An 18587-nucleotide genomic window follows, 5' to 3' on the forward strand; every position below is an offset into this window, starting at 1 on the left:
TGCATTAATCAATGCATCTCTACCTTTAACATCAACCTACATAAGTAGAAAACATAGCAACATCCTCAATCAAAACCTCTACATCTTCACATTTCTCCAGGATACATTTGATTCTACAATTATAGTAGCATCAACTTACACATCGGATAGTTTAAAGAATCCCAAGAAAAAATCTATGCAATATCAGTAATCTTTGACTTTATTTCTAGTTTTGCGTTCTACTTGGCAGCTTTAGCATGCAACAATGGAATCTCAAATAGTTCAATCGACAAATCATGATTTTGCATACAAATCTTAGCTCTTTGGACACACTTACGTTCTCACTATACTTTAAGAAAATACATGTATTTATCCTAGGATATACCATACATATGTGGAATCTCCTAAACTTGTTTCTTAAACACCACTTTCATCAACATATTCAAAACATTCAATCCTACAGTCCTCTTAGATATCATATTCTTGCATCCTTTTATCAAAAAATTTGACATAGCTACATACATCCTGTCCATTAAATAGGCCCACTTCCTCTATAATCTTTTGAAGTGCTTCCATTGCCAAATCCTCTATCCTCTCAGGTTCTTAATTAGTAATTTCCTATTCCTGGATATCTATGACTTGATATGGTAACTACATTTGTACTTCCCATATAAATATTTGAATTACATGTATCCTACCATCCATATCCAAATCTTTACACTTAACTACATGTATACACTTTTTCAATAACCGCATCTGCTCCGTACTACATTCCTTGTTAGGTCCTTGTCAGCTTCACGGTGGAGATTCGTTCAAAGAGAAAATCAGCAGTTTCGTGATTGGGAAGAGTTCAAGATGCATATGATGGTCATTTCAACCTAAGTCTCCTATCCTACAACCTTGTCACAGCATCTCACATCGGGTTTTAACACTCATGTTGAAAGGATGCAGATGTAGGCCAATAAGAGGTGGGGTCTCTACGAAGAGATTTAGGAAAGAGGAGGAGGTGTGGTAGTACTAGCTGAATAGGAAGAGATACTTTCAATGTTATGCACAACACTATAAGAAACCCATATTACAATCCCAGTCAAAAGATTTGAACCCAAATCACAATTTTATATGAGAATATCCTCAATGTTAACCCTCCACTTCATCCAAGTGTTTCCAGGGATTAGGAGTGGTCGACATTAACCGCAAACTCTTCTTAGCCCTCCACTTCATCTGAGCATAAAATTTCTCAAGAGTGATCAAGACTAAGCCTCAATAGTTAACCCTTATTAAGTCACTTCAAAACTTCAAGTATGTTTTCATACATGAGATAAAGCCTAACTTCCTTCATTGCATTCTTTCCATAAAGCATTGACTAGCACATACATAAACAAAGTTAAGATGAACTGTGATAGCTACATCAATTTCTCCACTTCTCCAACATATTCAAATTAAGTGTAGCATGATTTTCCTCTTAGGGTAGGTATACGCTTCTCTTGTTGTCACTTGTTTCTTTCCAAGGTTCCTCAGTCGATAAGATGTCCTTGCTAAATGGTAGCTATGATAACAAGGAACTTTCAACTCCTGATGGTAGTAGCAAGGAGCATAGACTACATAGAAGGAGTTCATGGTAAAGCTAGCTCTCATGATAAGGCAAACAAAAGGATTAGCTTTTGTACTTTTCGTTAAGGGAGGGTAGGACTTGAAATAGTGTTGCCTTTACTCATTTTTTTTCTAGAGCATTGAAGCATGGAGAGAGACTCGAGTTGCTGCCTCCTTGAATTCAAGTTTATAAATCTAATGGAGTATAGCTTGAAGGCAGTGTTATAGTTGGAGAATATTGGCATGGAGGTAGGCCACAAGATATCATGATCTTCATATGATTGCATAAGAAGAGCCTCTTAATAGGACTTCTTAAGGCTTGTATCTCTTAAGTTGATCATTATGCTAAGCATCATTGGAAATCCATATGTTTTTTTTTTTACAAAATTTCCTTACAAGACAAAATCCCAATGTGTGACATGTTCTACTACTACAACTCGGCACTTTGCATGCCACCCATTTTTAGGTTTAGTTATGATCATCCCCATTGATTAGAATAATAAGTATATGCATCATCAGTACTTCAATTCACACTAGATATTAGACCACAATTCATGAGTTTCTGCCTTATTATAGTCATCTCTTGAATTGTCATGAAGGCCTTGTACAGGTTGAATTGTCACCACACTAGTGGTCCCAATAGATCCACACAAGAGAACACCATCCTCTTCATGTAGGCGGTCGATATCCATCAATAGAGTCAAAGTTATAAGAGACTCCAAAATATGAAGATTGTCAACAAGCACATCTAGCTTTAGAGAGTCATATAGTCCAAAGTATTGGTCATGGTATACACAATGATTTCAACACAGGAACTATTGAAACCCTAGTAAAACTTTGGTAGGCCATTAAGCTTCAGAATCTTCTTGTAGACAACCAAGAGTCCATTGTGCGGATGCTCCCCTCCTTTCTTTATAGCATTGGCCTCCTTAGCAAGGTGTGTTCTAATGTAGTCTAGGGAATACGCAAAAAGAAAAATAGGAGGGAAGACACATTGGCTACTCTTGTGCATAAAAGTATTCCCCCAATGCCCTACATGAACATCCTCCTTTACCAGAATGCATGTTGCACCCCCACCCTCCTTTTCATTCTTGAAAGCATGCAATGAAAATTCCTTTTTTTCCCACAATCCATGATAGTATATATTAAAGACTCATTTTTCTCCTTCTCTTGCTTTTTCTCCAAGTCAAGTACCATTCACCAATCAAGCATATTTGAATGAAGGTTGAGCTCATTGGTGTATTCATCCAAAGCATATATTTCTTTCATACCTTCAACTCTGATAGCATCATCCATCCTTTGGACATTAGCATCAATATGATCCATCATCACATCCCCATTAAGAATGTTAGATCTGTCAACCATAGCACTTATAATAGTCTCCTCTAGCATTACATCTATCAATGCATCTCCATCTTAAGCATCAATCTGCATAGTAAAAACATAGCAAAATCATGAATCAAAACCTCTACATAATCACAACCCTCCAACACTATGTCTGATTCTATAATTATAGGAAATATGTTCATAAGTATAGCATCCACCTTCATGTTAGATAGTAAAAAATCATCCTTAGAAAGAATATCTACATCATTAGTAATCTCTAGCTTTGTATCGGTATCTGCATTATCCTACATCACTTCAACGTCTAGAAGTGGAAGCTCCAAGTTTGTAGTACCCTTTCACATCAATTGTGGCTTTTTGGGCATGATTTACGAATATCTCCACTCCCTTCACACCAGTGCCTTAACTGTCTACAACTTGGCCACCAATAGAGATCCCAATTACTTGAAATGGCTCAGTGATAACAACATTGTCATGACCAACAGCTACTTCAATGGAAGTAGGTGAAACATCAAAGACTGTAATTTCTCCCTTGTAATAAGGCACAAGCTTGTACTGTCCACAAGGCAATGAACTGAAAATAAACTTCGTGCTCAATCATTTGTGATTTGAAGAGGACATGCAAAATTGAATCCATGCTATGCAACCAATCGAATGATGATCCACACAAAATTTATGAATGGAATGAAGAAAATGTGCCTAGCCTATCCACATGTGCTCGTGCGTCATGCAAAAATGCAAATAAAAACACACAGACAACAAAAAATAAATTCCTAATGATGTTGACTAATGGTTTCAAATTCCTGGTGAAAAACTCCACCCTCATGTTCGCAGTGGTGGATGCGCAGCATCACGACACTGCTTTCATCAATGCATTCTAAACATTCAATCCTATAATCCTCTAGGACATCAAACTATTGCATCCTTTCTTCAAAATCTTTGATATGGTTACATATGTCCTATCCATTAAATAGACTCACTTCCTCTACAATCAGTTGAATTGCTTCCACTGCCAAATTCTCCGTCTACTCAGGCTTTTGTTCTGTAATTTCCTATTCTCGCATATCTATGACTAGATACAGTAACTGTATTTGTTCTACCTCAATAAATATTTGAACTACTCATACCCTACAATCCATATCCAAATCTTCATGCATAACTACATGTACATACTTTTCTACTAACTTCATCTACTCCCTACTACATTCCTCTTAAAGTCCTTGTCAGCTTCATGATTCATACAGTCCCCATTCTACAACCTTGTCATGGCATCTCATATTGGACTCAACATCGATATATTGAAAGGACATGCACTGGTAGATATACACTTCTCTTGTTTTCACATATTTCTTTCTAAGGTTCCTTGATCACCATAAAATGCCATTGTTGAATGATAGCTATGATAACAAGGAGCTTTCAACTCCTTATGGTTGTAGGGAGGAGCCATAGACTACACTAAAGGAGTTCAATGATGGCGGTGCTAGCTCTCATGATAAGGATTTTGTACTTTTCATGAGGAGAGAGTAGGACTTGCAACAATGTTGCCTTTGCTCGATTGTCTTCTTAAGCATGGAAGCATGGAGAGAGACGCGGCTTGTTGGTGCCTTCTTAGAGTCAAATTTATAAATCCAATGGAGTATAGCTAAAAGCCAACCTTGTAGTCGAAGAAGATCACCATCGAGGTAGGCCACAAGCTATCATGAGGTTCAGATGATTGAGTGTGGAAAGAGCCCCTTGATAGGACTTCTTAAGGCTTGTTTGTCTTAAGTTGATCACTATGCCAAGCATAATTGCAATTCCATATGTGCTTTCTTACAAACATGCCTTACAAGCCAAAATGCCAACGTGTAACATGTTGTGTTGCTGTAGCCCAACACTTTGCATGCCACCCTTCTTTAGATTTAGCTCTGATCATGCCGATTGATTAGGATAATCAGCACACATATCATCAACACTTGAATTCGCACTAGATATTAGACCAGACTTATGGCCATTGAGCTTATGCCCATTGGATTATGCATGGAGGTGTTCTCAAGATATCCATTCCTTCTTTCCCTCCAAAGATGCAAAGATTCTCCAAAACAATGCTAAAAGCATGTACTCATAGTAGCTGTACACAATGCCACATGTTTCAGCATAAAAAACATTGGGCCCTTCATGCATGAGCCCTTACTCACCTAGCTTATAGATTATCTATACAATCAATCTCATGAGGCAAACCAAAATGTAGGAATAGTGCCGCTGACTTCGGCCACTCAAAATATCTAGCATATCAGTATGTCTGGATCTTCAAAATATCTAGCCGTCCAGAAATACGTACGGACGAACATATTAGAATAATTTTTTAAAAATACACAGACAAGCATTCGAATGCATACACCGACACTCATTTGGACGGGTTGCATGTAATATAATGTACCTAAGGTTAAAGCTCTCTCTTTTTAAGCTCAAAAAACGGTGGGTGGATCGATGGCCGTGCCGGGCGGGTAGGGTACTTTTTCTTCTTTTCTTTTGCTTTATTATCTTTATTATTTATTTTTAGTTTCTTTCTTTCTTTCTTGCGGCGGTTGGTTGTTTTTGTTCCGTTCGTTGTTGTTAAGGTTTTAAGGTGGTAAGGTGGTTGGTGGTGGGGGCAGGGGGGCCGTCCCAAGCCTCCCGGAGCATCTCGTCCACGCCTTACCCCCCGCCGAGAGACAGCGCTCTCGGACGACGGGTGGCATGGAGAGAGAGCTCACTCGGCCCGGCCATCGTCTCTGGCCGTTGCATCGTATCCCCACCGACTCGAGGTCTGCAACAAGGAGAGCCCACCGGGGACAGATGAAGTGGGAGCCGCCCCTCTCCGCACACTTTATAAGCAAAGCTCGGATTACGCGCCGTTGCATGTGGGATCCGCGGGATGCAACAATGTTCAAGGATAAGACATCATATCATCCCACGTAACGAACGCAATAATCCTCTCTCTCTCTCTCTCTCTCTCTCCAATGCAACACAAGTACACAATACCACAAAGTTTAAATCCATTCGTAGAATGTGATGCAAGCCTTTAATAGACATAAAAATGGATGTTTTATAGCGTAGACTTACTATTGGAATGCAAGTGCAAGCCTTCAGTACTAGCAATAGCAAATCCAAGAAAATTGTATGCTTGTATTATGAAAGAAAGTGCAAGCCTCTAATACAACATAACACAAATGAATAATCCTAATATCCTATTTCTACAGTGTGAGGCATGCCTCTAATCCACACATATACAAAGGGAGACTAAAATTCTAACAATACTTTTAAAGTATGAGGGAGACCTCTAGCACAACAAAAGTATTTAAAATAGAAAATGCTTTTTAAATAATATTCTAAAATTAAAATAAAATTATCCCTAAAAATGTACCTATGGACTACCATTAGTTGAGCTGGAGGCGAAGCAGAAAGGGAAAAAACTAGTCAAAGGCTTTCAAAATGAATAAAATGTTTTGAAACCTTCATTTATGTACTTAAATTTTTGTTTGTAAGTCTTACAATCAAAAGCTTTTGATCACTACTCCAATAATAGATGATAATGATGATCGTAGTCTTTGTTGAGATGTAGAGAGAGAATATATGTAGAGACTCGAGAGGGAGAGAAGAAACACACCATGTACACTCCCGAAGACTATTTCATATTAATCACAATCTACATATATATATGTGAGACCTAGTCTAGATAGGGTGAGCTATATATAGCTCCAATATCCCCACTCAAACAAAGGTCTCCAGTTGCAGATGAAAAAACCCTTAGGGAGCACAAGGGAAAAACCCCAGCTCCTAGATACAAATTTACAACCATGATCAAGAAGGATTATTGTGTGATGTAAAGCGAATCTGTGCATGTGAAGTGAAATTGAATATGTATTTACAAAGATGACCAAGAGTTCTGAGATGTATATGCATGTGTGAAGCGTATGGTGTCTACAAAGAGTATGTACAATGGCACTACAATGTCATAGTAGATTAATTCCCAAATATTGAAGTTGAGACAACTCCAAGTTCCAAGTCTAGCAGAGTAAAGCGTACTTCATTGAGTCCTTTAGTGAATATATATGCAATCCTCTGATCACTTGGACAATGTTCAATCATGATCATGCCTTTCTTTACTTCATACCAAACATAATGATAATGCATTGCAATATGCTTAGACTTGTTATGTTGAACATAATCTTTAGCAAGACTAATGGCACTTTGGTTATCACATCGAAGTGGTATGCTGGAGAGAGGACGATGGCCAATATCTGATAGAACTTGTTGAAGCCATACTAACTCTCGAGCTGCGCCTAAAGATGGAGCTACATATTCAGCCTTTGTAGTGGAAACAATAACACAATTTTCTTTCTTGCTAGTCTAAGAAACAGGACAACCATTGATAAAGAAACAAATCCCACTTATAAAATGCATAGATAAGTGAGAGCTTGCCCAATGTACATCTGTATAACCCAAAAGTTGAAGTGAATGCATAGAATTAGAGTTTTGTTGGTGTCGATAAACCAACCCAAAATCTTTAGTGCCTTTCAAATACTTCAAAAATTATTTAGCTACAGTCCAATGTTTAAGGCATTGAGAACTAAGATGTTGTCTGGTGCAGAAAGTACGAGTTTTTGGTAGAGCTCATAAGACAAGGAGTACTAGTACGATGTGCAGAATCCAAACCAAACTTATAAATAATATCTTCAATGAACTTTGTTTGACATAGTATTAAAATGCCCTTTTTTTAATAGCATTGAATTTGAATACCAAGACATGAGTGCATGTCTGCAAGATCCACCATATCAAATGCAAAAGATAAAACCTTCTTTACTTGTTGAAGGAAGTTGAGATTATCAATTGGAAGATCAACATAGAGATCAATGCTACGGTCATCATTAGCAACAATAGGTACAAGTTATGAATCGTGATTTGAAGAGTCAATATTATCTTGTGAAGGAGGTTCATCATCATATAGAAAAGGAAAAGCAATGAGTAACGACTTTTTTTCATCAACGTCCTCTAATGACCATGTCCTCCCAGTGTCCTCATGAGACCCCCATGTGTTGCCCATAAGTTTCTCATTGAAAATAGCATCACGACTTATGATAACTTTCTTGGAGAATGGATCATAAAACTTGTACCCCTTAGGAAAATTTGAATATCCAATGGAATCAAGTTTTCTATGAGTCTCTTTGGGTACATAAATATAAGCAATACATCCAAAGGTTCAAAAATATGAAATAGAAGGAGTTTCACATGTCTAATTAGTAATCGTTATTTTACAAACAGAAGATAATTAGTACACCAAGCATCCCACGTATCTTGTTGTTGAGCATCCATGAACAAATTCCAACTCTTTTCCTTCTTGTTTTCGTGAACCTCCATAGACCACGACTTCTGAAGCTTCTTCACAATCTCCCACTTGATGATGTATGGAAACTTGTCAATGAATGCCAAATCTTCCATGGATGGTCATTCTCTCTGCTTCTGCTCTTCAGTTTGTTCCCAAACAATTTGACACCAAGATGCAAGTTTCTGCTGCTTCAACAGAAAGAGGAAATAGTCCACCACATGGAGCATGCATCATGATGGTGATATGTTTCCGCCATTGTGGGATGAACTTCTTGTAGAAAGTGGCTTTGATAATAAGAATCTCCAATTCTTCAGTGGAAGAAGGAACTTTGCAAACTTCCATTGAATTCTCCTCTTCTTGGCAATGTCATTTTCTTCATTTTCAGCCTCTTTTGATACTTGTTGATGGCAAGCTTCCCCGGCTGTGCACCAAAAACATGGAGCCCCAAGAGGAACACCAAGGAAAAGGGAATTATCTTGTAAGAAAATCTATCTTGTAACATCAACAAGCTTTTATTTCATTCTTTTGATCATCAAAACAAAGGAAATAGCAAATCTTCACGTAGCATCATAGTAGGTATCTCCCACGGATTTAATAGAATCAACCATAATCTTCAACATCTTCATAAAATCCATCAATATAACAAAGAACACAAAAGAGTACACCATCTTTGAATGGAAATTAATCACATAGTATTCATCTTCAATGTCTTCATAGTTCTCTCTCTCAATCTCTCATATACAGTTACATTGTTTTGATAGAATTGACTATCTCTGGCTCTCTCTCTCTTTCTCTCTCTCTATCAATAGTACATCATATCCTCACTACAATACTCTCATACTAACTCTAAATAATCATTCTTAGGTCGTGGATGCACCTCCCAAGAGGTATGTCTGATATGAAGAGTCACCAGAGCCACTACAGAGTCTTTTCACAGCTCACTACTGTCACTGTCACTCAGTCTTCTCTTCAGTCTTCAGCAACTGCTTCTTCCACTTGTTTTAGCTCTTTTGAACTTAGATTCATCCTTTCCAAACGTTAGAAAACTTTCCCAAAGTCACACATACTTTCTATAGAACACTTACTGAAGGTCTACAGAATAGTTACAGTACGGTACCAGAGCAGCTGCAGTACAGTTATAGTACAAAGACAGAGCAGAGACAAAGGCTCTACAGAAGGTCTACGGAGGGTTACAGAAGGTCATCAGAACCTCATAACTCATACTCAAACCATTCCATACTATCAAAAACTATTCAATAAGCTTCCAAAAAGATCTCAATCTTCATCAATCATCAATCCATGCTTCATACAGAAGACAATCAAAACAAAACAGAAGCTATACATAAGGTATACAGAACCAATCAGAAGCTCAACAGAACATCATAGAGCTTCATATCTCCACTGAGAATCATCATGAACTTCCAAAACATAATCAATATCATCCAAAACACTCTCAAATACTTCTATTATCAACCATACATCACTCTAAATCCATCAAAAATCAATCATTCAAACCTCAAAAACAACAAAAATCAGTCAAAAATTCAGTCTTTTTTCACTCTCAACAATCAAACTATAGACCGCTCTCATAATCGTATCACATAATCAAACCATAATACCTCAAAAATATAATTACGACATAACTAGAAATTTGATAAACAATGTCAGCTTAAAAGACTATACGTTCCCATCCCACAAAGGTATTTATTGAAAAGGAAAAAAAGTGCAGTGAGGGGAATGATTTTAGTGAAGGGTTTATTTTAAGAAATTATTAACAATGGTTGAAATTTTATTAGGTTGTAAACCTTAATAAGAAAATGACGGTTCACTTTTAAATTGTTATTACAATTTATTAATGTGAAACGGTGCTTTTTAACAAAACCCAAACTGTGATCCCCAGACTCAAGTCTCTAAATGCATATTCATTGATTAAAAATTTAATGTGTCTGAAGCGCTCTTCTTTTTCAGCGCGTGGATTTTTTTTTTAAATGAGGACTGGTTCGTTTTTATTTAAAATTAAAGTGCCTCTGAAGTGCACGTAGCGCGTTTCAAGTGAATGGTGGGTTGATTTTAATTTATTAGAAAAATGTGTGTTTAGCGTGAGTGTGCGTGAAAAAGTGGGTAAATAAAGTTTATTTTAATAATTAATTGTAGTTAAGGGATTACCAAAAATAAATAAAGCACGAAAAATAGATACTTGGTAGGGGTGTGTATGCAAGAGACTGAGGACGCACTCAGTAGTCCCAAATGCAAGGAATCCAACAAAAAAGTAAAAACCACTAATTGGAAAAAATAAAACACCTTGTTTTTTTTTTTAAAGACAAAAGAAATATCAAGGCAATGTTAGTGGGATCACATTTGGTTTAGACAATGTTCATTAATGTGTGGGTGAGATTGTTATTAGTATTTTCTTAATTTTAATTTAGGTGTGTTTTTATTTTGTATTTTATGTTTTATTTCTCTATTTTTTGGGTATAATTTTTATTTTAAAATATTCCAAAAATAGTCAAATGCATTGATGGAATTTTTTGTGATTTTTTGAATTTAATCCTGATTTTTAGGGATTTTAATGATTTTTTCTCAATTTTTAGTGAATTTTAAAAGGATTTTAAATGTTAGTATTGTTTGCAATTAATTCTCTACATTATAATCAACAAGATCAACCAAAAAAGCACCCAATTTAGAAAGAAAAATTTCAATAATTTTTTTGTTTTCTAATTGATTTTTTATGATTTTTTAATAATTTTAATTATTTTTAGGTATTTTTAGAGTATTTTTCTCGGGTTTGTAGAAAATAAAAAAAATACACGGATTGCGTGTGAACAGTTGTGTGTGCTCAGGGACGACATGCACCATCGCACGAAGAAGATCAAACGGGCGTCCTCGCGCGTGAACACTTACTGGCCACTCCCGTACGCACAGGAACACCCGAACACCAGCGCTGCGCGCTGCGTATGGAGAGTGGGGGTAGAGTGGAGAAGGGGTAGGAAAGGGGGCTAAAACATGGGAAATTGGGGTTAGTAGAGGTTAGTTAATTAGGAGATCTAAGTGCGTTAGGTTAGGTTGAGTAACTTAGTTGAGTTAAGTAAATTAGGTGAATTAAGTTAATTAGGTTAATTAGGTGAATTAAGTTAGTTAGGTTAGGTAGGGTGATTAAGTGAGTTAGTTAAGTTATATTAGTTAATAAATTTAATTAAGTTAGGTTAAGTAAGGAACCTAACCAGGAGGAGGAGGAGGAGGAGGGGTGGAGACGGCGGGCAGTGGAGGCGGCTGAGGGAAGGAGGAGGAGAGAAGGTGTGCGGCGGCGGAGGCGGTGAAGGAAGGAGGAGGAGAGAAGGTGTGTGGCAGCAAAGGTGGCTAAGATCTCGACAATGACGCGGGAGAGGTCATACAGGGCAGTGCGGACGGGGCTGTGGGAGCCGAGGAGGGAGCAGACTTCCTTGGCATCAGAGCAGACACGGTCGGCAAGGGTGGAGAGGCAGGAGACGCCGAGGGTCGCGACAATGCTGAGGCAGGGCAGGCCGGCGGTGGCGACGGTGATCTTAGCACCCTAGCCGGTGGGGCAGGTGGCGCGACGAGGCTGGAGGGAGGAGGTTCAGAGCGCGAGGAGGAGGAAAAGGGAGATGTCGCATGGGGAAGGAGAGAGGCCGCGGGACAACGAACATGTAAGGGTTTCTTTCTCTTGTGTTTTCTTTGTTTGTATTATTTTATTTTATTTTATTTTTTATTTTTTAAAAAAATTGGTGGAGTTATGATTATTTTTAAAAATTTGTATGTTATTATTTGTTTTTTTTGTGTTTTTTGTTTTTTTTTGTGATTTGGTGTTTTGTTGGTTTTTTTTTTTTGAAAATTTTATTTAGGTGTTGTTAGTTATTGTTGTGTTGTGTGTTGGGTGTGGTTTTTCTTTTTGTGGTTTGTATTTTATTTATCTATTTATTTGTTATTGTTTTTTTTGTTGTTTGTTTCTAATGCTAGTTTTGTTTTTGTTAATTTTTGTGTTGTTTGTGTTTTGTCATTAAAAAGTGAGCGCACCTCCGTCCTGCACGCATGCGCATTGCGGGAGTAAAAAAATTTTCATCGGCGGGATCAAACGAGGCGTGGACGGTGACACGCGAGGCACAAAGGCCATGAGGGCATCTCGAGGCACTTAAAACCAAAAACAGGCGTGTTCACGCGCGACACACGAGACACGGCCACACGACAAAAAGGACGAAAAATTAATAAAACCCAAAACATTCACTGGATCGAAAAATCGTAAAAAGAAAAAATGTGCCGGGAGACGAGGGGAAGATGATAAAAAAATGCGACACGAGTTTCAGGGCAAAAGCAGGGTGTTCACATGGAAAAAACACGAAAAATGGCTCTAAAAATACATTCGAGGATTAATATGAAAAAAAAAATCCGCTCGTCGAAATGCAAGGCGGAAAGAAGGAAAAATGTGCCAAACAAGTTATTCGACAAATCTATCACGTCGACACACTGTTTCGACCAAAAGAGGACGCGTTCACATGGAAAAAACCAAAAAATCGTATCCGAAAAGGGATTCAAAAATTAATATGGAATGATCCGTGCACCGGAATAGAGGACAATAAAAATAAAAAATGTTCGGAGGAAGGGAATACACAGGGCTGTCACGTCAAAACTCACGGCTGACAGAGGGAGGAGGGGTTCATATGCAAAAAACACAAAAAAGACACCCGAAAACACATGGAAAAATTAATAACTAGAAATCCAACAATCGAAAGAGGGGGGAGGAAAAAAAAAAAGTGAGGGAAAGGCTGGCGAGACACGACAGTCAAGTTAAACTGGAATCTAGTGGAAATAGGGCATGTACACATGAAAAAATGTGAAAAATAGGCACGAAAAGGGCCTGAAAACTCGCAAAAATTAATAGAGGACCAACCGCGTATCAGAAGGACACAGAGTAAAAATAAAAAATATCAAGGGAAAGGGGGCTGCCAGGGGGGCACGTTGAATCACAGTTCTGAAGCAATAAAGGCACGTTCACATGGAAAACCGTCCAATTTATGGAAATTGCGTCAAAAATTAATAACTCAAGAACCATCTATCAAAACAGGGGTTGCTAAAATGGAAAAATGGGTAGTTCGAAGGGACAAACAGGGCTGTAAGGTTGGATTTGGATTTTGGTGAATGTAGGATGCGTTCACATGCAAAACGTCAAAATAAGGGATAAAGGGAAATAAGGAAGGAACGGCCCAAAGGGTGGGGGAAAGTTAGGCGGGGGTGGGAAAGGGACCCTATGAGGGTAGAAAGAGGTCATGTCATACGTGCATGATCAACTTGAGGCATATGCAGGGGGTACGCACATCAGACGCGTAGGGACGTGTCCCCACACTTAAAACCTTAACGGATAGAGTAGATTTATCGACACGGCTATACACTTATCAACCGACTGGACGCTGGCATCCCCACACTTAAAACATCACATACACTTGTAAACAAAAAAGTAGAGTTAGGAACACTTAGCCCGTTTCACGTATGGTCAAAGGAACCGTCACTACTACAAAAGGGTTGGAGTCGACTCTGCAGGAGAGGTACCACGTCTCACTCCAACATTCAACCAGCATGGCAAGGACCATGCGGCAGCACCCAGGCAGGTAGCTGGTTGATGAAGTCCATTGGGGGAGGGGTCGTAGACGAAGGATAGTCATTCAACTCACTGGCACTCAAATGGAATGAGAGAATAGTCAATCGCCCCATAACTTACATCACTCAAATATTGATGGAAACCCAGATCTCACATCTGGTTTAGGAATGCGAGGGTGCACAATTGATGGTGCATTAGTGCGCCCAACCCCGTTTGGCATAGGTGCAAGTAGAAAGGCCAGGGAGCCTTGCAGTACCGTGTACAGAACAGAGTGATGTGTCCTATGCTGATAGCAGAGACCCATCCCGTGGGTGCATAGGGAAACAGAAACGTACCTGACTCCAATTGTCGTAATGTCCCTCAATCCGCACCTCTCAATAATTGATTGAAGAAAAGTTTATCACATTCAGTCCACCCTCTGTCTCACTCTCTGTTGAAAGATCCAAGAGGGCAACCCGTTCCTTAAACCCATTGATGTAATCCTCATTGTCACTTGTGCAGAGGTTGTATGTCTTGTGCGCATTTGATGGTGCATTAATGCATCCCGCCCTGTGCCGGTATATAGTGCAAGAAGGAAAGCTAGGGAGCCTTATGGTGCAGTGCACAAGAACAGATCGTGCATTGTGCATTGAGAGGCCCATTCCGTGCGTGCAACACTCCGTTCACACATCTCACCTCTCATTTGATTTGAAGGGAAAAACTAGTCACTCACCCCACCCTCTGTGTCACACTCATTGATAGATACAGAGGGCAGCCCATACTCACATCCCCATCCTATTAGGATGAAAGCTCACATCACTCAAGGGGTTGGTGATGAAGATCATGTTGGTTATTATCATCAGGATCTTGAAGAAGAGGTGTACCTAGGGAGGCAGCCAACAAGTCTCATACATTAATGATTTGTAAGAAAGGTCGTCTATTAAGAAGGATAGACAAACTGATATTGCAGAGACAGCGAGCCAAGGGAGGTGGATTCAAATTACTTGTTGGAAAGGTTCTGCTGGTGAGTCAGCTATCCTGAATTGCGGGGCGTTACCAACTTTTCCGCAGTCAGCTTCCCGCCCAAGAGTGTTTCCACCTTTTCTTGGAACGAGGCTTGTTATGACAGGGAATTTCTTCCTTTTCTCCCATAACAATTTTCTTTGTTCTTTTTCTTTTTCTTTTTCTTCTTTTTTTTTCCTTCTTTCTTTTTCGTTAAGAAAGAGAATGGTAGAAATACCATGTGTCAGGACCAACCTCGCCATCGTTGTTGGATCAGACGAGAAGAGAACAAGGTCGGGTTGAGAGGTATCTGTGAGAGGGGCTAACAGAATGAGATTGCCTCATGAGAAGAATCATAAGGGCTATCAGAAGCACGAAGAGAATGACAGTGCAATGCCCAAAAGGGAGAGGGTAGGTCGACCGTGATTATCAAGATTCCCAAGGAGGGAAGTACTTCTTCAGACGATAGCCATTGATCAGGAAAGGATCATCAGAGGCATCAACGGTTTGCACCTGAACAGAGCCATTAGGATTGACAGCAAGTACCTTGTATGGGCCCATCCACTGTTGTTGAAGCTTGCCAGAAAACTTGTCAAATCTCGAATCATAGGCTAGGACAAGCTCACCTTCTTTGAACTCCTTCTGCTTGATGAAACTATCATGATAGGCCTTGCATCGTGCTTGAGTGGTTTCCATGCATTGTAGGGCCATCTACCATATCTCATCCAAGAATTCCAAGTGCAGGAGGTGGCATTGCAGTGATTCATCATCTCCCAAGCATTCTTTAACTGCCACTCGCAAAGAGGGCAATTCTAGTTCAACAGGGAAGACGTCTTCTGTACTATACACTAGCTAGAAAGGGGTTTTCGTGTAGCTACCTTATGATAGGTTCTGTATGCCCAAAGGGCCTCTATAAGTCGATCGTCCCAGTTGCGACGATATGCGACAATCTTTCTTGTCAGGATCGATCAGAGGATGCGATTGGTGGCTCTGGGGTAGTAAGGAGTGGACTTGCGATGGCAAATCTTATACAGCTCCATCAGCTCCTCCATGATTTTGTTAAGGAAATGAGTACCTCTATCACTTACTAGCTCGAGAGGACTGCCAAAACAGATGATAATATTCTTGTACATGAATAGGGCTACGTTGTTATATCGTCTCGCTTCAGGGCTTTAGCTTCACACCACTTTATGACATAATCCGTACATACTAAGATGAATCTGTTCTACTCTCTGTCTGGTAGGTGGATCAATGGGACCCACAAAATCAATCCCCCACTTCTTGAACAGCTTTGAGGGAAGAATAGGTTGCAGTGGCATGGCACTTGTTTTAGTGGGTTTTCCCATTTAGTGACAAGCATCACATCTCTTACAATAGTCATATGGATGCTTGTGGAGGGTCGGCCACCAATATCCTGCTAACAAAGCCTTCGTGGCTGTCGCTTCTCCTGCAAAGTGTCCACCACATGGTTCATCATGGCATGCTTTCAATACTATGTCGATTTCATCCCTTGCAACACATCTTCGCAACACTTCATCTTTGCCTCTCTTTTACAATGCACCGCCTAGCAAAGTGTAGGGGGTTGATTCTAACAGAAGCTTCTTCTTCTCACGGCTTGAGATGCCAGGACGAAACTATTGAGTTGCCAGGAGGTTGGCTATGTCTGCATACCGGGGAGTAACTGTTTTAACTAGAAATAAGGAAGCATAAGGAAGGTCTGGATCATCCTGTTCCTCTTCTGCAATTTGAGGGATCTGTGATAGATGATCGGCTAGGACATGGGAATGGCCATGCTTAGTGATCACTTCAAAATCGAACTCCTGGAATAGGAGAAACCATCTCATTAGTCGCCCTTTAACATCTGCTTTGTTCATTAGGAAGGACAAGGCTTCATGATCCATGAACTTAAAATGCGTTGACAATAAATAGTGTCGAAACTTCTCCAGTGCAAACATCATTGCTAAGCACTCAAGCTATGTCTCACTGTGTAGCTCCGTTCCCTATCAGTGACCTTCCAGCTTGCATAATATATTGGTTGATCTAATTTAGAGGGGCCTTTTTGACATAGGACAACACCTAGCCCTTCAACTGATGCATCTGTGTGCACATGAAACTCCTTCATCCAATCAGGAGGCTGTAAGATAGGTGCTTGGATAAGGCACTATTTTAGGGTATTAAAGGCTTCTTCACAGTCATCAGTCCAAAGAAAATCAACATCTTTCCTTAGGAGCTTGTGCAGAGGGGCTGCCTTGGTTGCAAAATGTGCAATAAATCTTCTCTAGTAGCCCACATGGCCAAGAGATCCTCTTAATTGCTTGAGGTTTGTTGGTGCTGTCAAGGCGGCAATCTTCTCAATCTTCGTCGGGTGTGTTTCAATTCCTTTTGCAGAGACAATATGGCCCAAAAGAACTCCTGATGAGATGCCAAAGACACATTTGTTGGGGTTGAGAGAAATCCCATACTCTCAGCATCTGTCAAAACATCGCTCTAGGTGTCCCCAATGCTCACGGATTAAACTATGGACACAAAAGTCATCAAGATACACCTCAATGAAATCATGTAAATGATTCTGGAAGGCAACCATCATTACTCATTAGAAGGTGGAAGGAGCATTACAGAGCCCAAATGGCATCACTCTATAGGCATAGGTCCTCCATTTTGTGGTGAAGGTTGTTTTGGATTGGTCCTCTTTTGCAATTTCGACTTGGTTATATTCGTTGAATCCATCCAAGAGGGAATACAGCTCATAGCCTGCCATTGTGTCCAACAGTTGGTCTGTAAAAGGGATAGGGAAATAATCCTTCTTCATCTTCGAATTGAGCTTTCAAAAGTCTACACATATTCGAAGTTTCCCATTTGGAGGCAGGCTCTTGTACCTTCTGTTGGCTATCAGTGCCATTGGCCTTTACAGAGGCTAGACTTGGACAGTCCTTTGTAGTGTGGCCTTCTCCTTTGCATCGACTGCATAAGGGCTTGTAATCCACAGATCGTCTAGGGCTTGGACAATTGGGGGAGATATGACCCTTTTCTCCACACTTGTAACATTCCACTTCTGATCTCTAACCACCGCCAAACTATCGTCCTATGTAACTTTGAGATGGAAACCTCCTTGGACTGAAATTAGGACCAAATTCCCTAGGCTTTGGTCCAATATCCTGTGTTGTCATTTTGGATTCTAGCAAGTTGAATCTTGCATTTTCATCTTTCTGTCTTCGTTCATGCATCTCTTTCAGAGAGCAAATATCCTCTGTATGGTTCTTCCCAAACAGTAGGAACAGAAGGCTCCAGGAATGGTTGGTTTTCGGGTACATTCAATGGCTAAATGTCCTGCTTGATGAGACTTTCCACACCATGTATTAGAACGCATCACATCTCTCCCAGCTCCCATAGGAGTGGATATATTGGCGGTATTCACCTTCAGCGTCTGTAGCTGCTCTGTAATCACATCCATAAGCTCTTTCTTGATACTTGCAACTGAGTTGGATAAGTAGTCCTTCAGATTTTCACCTCCTGAAGTACTTGTAGTAGAGTTTTGGGAAGCTTCTGTAATTACTACATACACTGGTTGGGTCGATCGAGAGGGTCCTCTGTTCTGGTTTTGATTCAGAGCTCCTGTTGAGACTTGGGGTTGTTGATTCTAGTTGGTAGGGTTCCACTATTGTTGAGTCTCCATAGGAGGAACTGTTTGACGCCACTGTTGTTGTGGTTGAACCATCATTTGAGGCACTGTTGTTTGCA

This window comes from Lygodium microphyllum, chromosome 16 (assembly GCF_053477565.2).
Source record: "Lygodium microphyllum isolate KBCC chromosome 16, Lygodium_microphyllum_v1.1.10, whole genome shotgun sequence".
Taxonomy (NCBI): domain Eukaryota; kingdom Viridiplantae; phylum Streptophyta; class Polypodiopsida; order Schizaeales; family Lygodiaceae; genus Lygodium; species Lygodium microphyllum.